Here is a 5,000-nt window from a genome sequence, read left to right on the forward strand (position 1 = left end):
CTCATGTAGTAATTATCTTTTTCAATTGGGAGAGATGGCTGAGTGGACTAAAGCGGCGGATTGCTAATCCGTTGTACGAGTTAATCGTACCGAGGGTTCGAATCCCTCTCTTTCCGTTGATGACTTGATTTTTTTTTTCAAATTTCGAAATCCTTTGTTCTTATTCTTAGTTAAATGTGTGGAATAGACCAAATCATAAGAAAATTGGAAAATCAAGCAAGGAAAAACCTTTTTTATTTTATTCTTCACGTCCAGGATTACGTCCGGGATCATTAGATAGGAATCCAAAGATGAAGAGAGAAACAAAAAATATCACTACTGTGTAAACGAAGAGTTTGAGAGTAAGCATTACACAATCTCCAAGATGATTTTTTTGAAAAAAAGAGAATAGATCATCCATTTTTCTACCGCATATCCTAGTTTGACACCAAGCAATGAAGCTCTTTCTCTAAAAGAATTTTCATAAATTCTTTTCTACTAAGAGTTTGTCATTAACCAAAATTTTTTTATATACACAATTAGGTATTGTGAGGAGCCTAATAAGGTCTTTCACTGGAAGGGAAAGCGTCAAAAAATAAGGAAATAAGTTAAGCCGGATTTCTCGTGACTATCCAAGAATTTCAATGTTTGAATCGAGGTTTCAAACGGTAAAGCTTATCTGATTTTATTTATTTTAGAATTTTTCTCGAATAAATCATGAATTTTCTAGGATATTATTAAGGATCTCATCGAAAACTTACAGCAGCTTGCCAAACAAAGGCTAAGAGAAAAAAAACAGAGGTATGACTGGCATAATATCTACGATTGGATTCAAAAAAGCATAGGCCTCGGGCAATTTGCCGAAGAAAAAACTACTCGAAAAAAGGGTCGAATTAAGACAGATACCGATCAAACTAAAGGTATTAAGCATAACAGACTTTTTGTTCTTGGAGAGATAATTGCATTTTGATTGAGTTATTGATATAAGGAAAGGGAAAGTAAGTAAGGTAAACAAAAAATACTTCTTTTTCTTTGAACCCACCCAATCAAAAATCCTCCTTTTCTCAAAGGAGAATCGAAAAAATCATATTTTCATACAATATCTTAATTGAATTATATGTAATGATCAATAAATTAAGTTGAATTCTATATCTACACATACCAAAAACATCGCAAAATCCTAGTACCAATCTAATCTATTCTATAGATATTTGGACTAGAGTTGACAAACAAACAAAACAAGCAATATACTTTCTTAGTATCGAATAGAAATCTAAATGGGGCGTGGCCAAGTGGTAAGGCAACGGGTTTTGGTCCCGCTATTCGGAGGTTCGAATCCTTCCGTCCCAGAACATATATATATTCTATGAGAATATAGATTGCTTTTTTAACAATGTTCTGTTTAAAATCGAAATGTTAGCTGGAATGTGATTGTTGTTTCTGATTTTTTTCTTCGATGAATCATTTTTTTTTCAAAAACGGAATCGAGATGCGAAAGAATCTATATTCCCTATCTCGTATTCTCTATCCCCTAAATTAGCCTAATTAGATTCCATTTTCTTTTTTGTGGATTTCTTGACTTTTCGCCAAGAGGGGATTTTTGGTACTAATTAAATTCACTAAGTCTCTTAATTCTTAATCAATGAGTTAGGCTAAAATATCAAAAAATAGGAGCAAAAACTTGACTTAATCTGGACTTGTTTGGCTTTGTGCCTAGACAGCTCGCATTTCGTAAAAATCAAAAAGACTAGGACACCCCCTCTTTTCTTTTGATTTATGCTGCATCAGTCCCATAGAATGGGGTAGATAGGAGTTAATCAGTAATGGGAAGGCATTCATTTCAATATCTATAAACGGTGACAATTGCTCAGTCTATTTGATCGAATTGATAGATACGAAACCCTCCCCATTCTTTGGATTTTATCAATCAGATGAAAAAAAAAAAGAATAAGAATGAAAATCTTACCTTATATTAATCTTTTTTTATCCATCTCATAAAAAAAATTGGATTTGTTGTTTGGTGTATTTATCTATTTTAGATCATTGAAATCGTTGATGATTCAATTAAAAAAGAAAGACTTATCTTTTTTCTTTCCTAAGATGATCAAAAGTGATCTTTAACTATCAAATTTTCTTCAAATAATGATGTCGAAAAGGGAACTTTCTAAATTTAGAAATATAAATAGTTTTAATCATTCCTTATAAGCGGAATCTTTGCTATTTGAAGAAGTATGAAATAGGTCAATCTCTCCTATTGAGTCACGTGAAGATGCAGAATCAAAAAGAACTCATTTATTCGTCTTATTTATTATTATTCTTATTTATTATTATTTCTATATATTATTTATATATTAAATATTAATTAATATGTTAGATAAATTAATATTAGCGATGGGGTCTTACTAAAGAAAAATATTTATCCACCTATCTCTATAGTATATAGATATAGAACAAAGTATAGATTATGGTGTTTATACATCAGCCCAACCAATGACTATTCATGATTCCATAATTGAATCAATTCCATACCGGTTCTTAGAGGAATGTTATGGTAAAACTTCGTTTGAAACGATGTGGTAGAAAGCAACGTGCGACTTGAAGGACAGGATCCGTTGTGGATTTGTACATCCACCATTTTATGTAGGAATGAAGGTGCTCTTGGCTCGACATCATTGGTTCTGTTTCATTAGAACCCCTCTTTTTTGTTGTCTTGGAATGTAAATAGTCCATGATGGAGCTCGAGTAGAAAGTATTAATTTATTTCTCGGGGCAAGAGTCTAGGGTTAATGCCAATCAATAAAAAAATTGGAACAACTTCGTAAATATATTTTCGGTATGGAAATCGAAAGAATCCAATTCGAGCAAGTTTCCAATTCAAAAATTCCTTGGAATTGATCAAACTTTTTCGATCCAAAGTGTTTCACGCGGGAATCCATCGTCTGTAGGATTCTTTCATAGAAATCGCAAAAGGGGTATGTTGCTGCCATTTTGAAAGGATTAAAAAGCACCGAAGTAATGTCTAAACCCAATGATTTAAAATAAAACAAAGATAAAGGATCCCAGAACAAGGAAACACCTTTTTTATTGTCTTAATAACTGGATCGAACTGAAGAATCCAAATCCATTTTAAACGAGACAAACATAAAAGGAGGAAAGACCGCTCAATAAATGAAATTGCCGAAAGATTTTCCTTTGAACTGTTTGAAAGTTATCCAACTTGAGTTATGAGAGTACGAATGGTTTCTTTTTCATTTTCAGGAAGAAAGAAGAAAAAAAAGACTTACATCTTTAATTGATTTGATCATTTTATGGACCCAGTTGTCATTTCTTAGATAGAATTCCATACAGAGATAAAACCTCGAATCAATCATTTTTCTCGAGCCGTACGAGGAGAAAGCTTCCTATACGTTTCTAGGGGGGTGTTGTTCATCTACATCTATCCCAATGAGCCGTCTATCGAATCGTTGCAATTGATGTTCGATCCCGAAGAGAAGGAAAAGATCTTCGGAAAGTGGGTTTTTATGATCCGATAAAGAATCAAACTTATTTAAATGTTCCTGCTATTTTATATTTCCTTGAAAAAGGGGCTCAACCTACAGGAACTGTTCAGGATATTTTAAAGAAGGCGGAGGTTTTTAAGGAACTTCGTCCTAATCAATCCTAATCAACCGAAATTCAATTAAGGAAATAAATTAAGGAAATACAAAAAGGGGGGTAGTCATTTGTATATAACTTTGTATGACTTTTCTCTTCTATTTTTTTGTATTTCCTCCCTTTCCTTTTCTATTTGTATTTTTTTATCATTGCTTCCATTGAATTCCGTGTTCTATAACGACAAAACCTCTTATTTTATTGATCCTCGAAATAGAAAATTCGGGCATTTCCTTCAATTGGGTGGTTTTCCGTTTTTCATTGGAACTCTACTAAAACTAAAAAAGAAATCAAGTTTGCTTATCTCACTTAACTTGATTGAATCCATTATGGATTAAATAAATCTAAATAAATTGTAGTTTTGTTTTCCACTTAATTTATTCTCTCATCTATACTTTTTTGTATCTATTTTATTTGGATTAGATTTGTAGTGCCAATCTAACACAAGTCCTTTTTTTAATATTTTTTATTGTTGTCAATTGAAATTTCTTTTTTTTTCACTATTCAATATTTATATTGACAACAGTGTATCGAACAAATATAATTCATTGTGATAAATGAAGTGGATCTATTTAGTTTTATTTTATGTTTTAAATTAATTCGAAAATGTGAATGTATTTTTTTAGATTTATTCCTTCAATGGTTTTTGGTTGTCTTGTCTAATCTCTTTATTTATTTTTCTTCGATATTTTCTTCGGGTTGCTAACTCAACGGTAGAGTACTCGGCTTTTAAGTGCGGCTAGTCTCTTTTACACATATGGATGAAGTGAGGGATTCGTCCATACTCTCGGTAAAGTTTGGAAGACCACGACTGATCCTGAAAGGGAATGAATGGTAAAAATAGCATGTCGTATCAACGGAAAGTTCTGAGAATATTTCATTGTTCCTAGATGGGTATAAAACCGTGTTAGAATTCTTGGAACGGAACAAAATAAAGTTGGGTCGAATGAATAAATGGATAGGGCTGCGGCTTCAATTAAATTATAGGGAAAGAAAGAAAAAGCAACGAGCTTTTGTTCTTAATTTGAATGATTCCCGATCTAATTAGACGTTAAAAATTTATTAGTGCCTGATGCGGGAAGGGTTTCTTGTCCCATGAGTGGATTCTCCATTTTTTTAATGAATCCTAACTATTACCATTTTCTATTACGGAGATGTGTGTGTAGAAGAAACAGTATATTGATAAAGAAAGTTTTTTCCGAAGTCAAAAGAGCGATTAGGTTGAAAAAATAAAGGATTTCTAACCATCTTATTATCCTATAACACTATAACATAGACCAATTAAACGAAACGAAAAAAAAAGAGATGATAGAGAATCCGTTGAGAAGTTTACCTGTATCCAAGGTATCTATTCTTACTAAAATACTTTG

General features: G+C 32.1%; 1 non-coding gene across 1 annotated transcript; it reads left to right on the forward strand.

The window, feature by feature from the left end:
• Window positions 1–28: 28 nt before the first annotated feature.
• TRNAS-GCU (transfer RNA serine (anticodon GCU)) lies at window positions 29–116 on the forward strand. The gene has a single exon. It is a non-coding gene; the product is annotated as a tRNA-Ser (tRNA).
• The last annotated feature ends 4,884 nt before the right edge of the window (window positions 117–5,000 follow it).

Source organism: Nicotiana tabacum, chromosome 17 (assembly GCF_000715075.1).
Source record: "Nicotiana tabacum cultivar K326 chromosome 17, ASM71507v2, whole genome shotgun sequence".
Lineage (NCBI taxonomy): Eukaryota > Viridiplantae > Streptophyta > Magnoliopsida > Solanales > Solanaceae > Nicotiana > Nicotiana tabacum.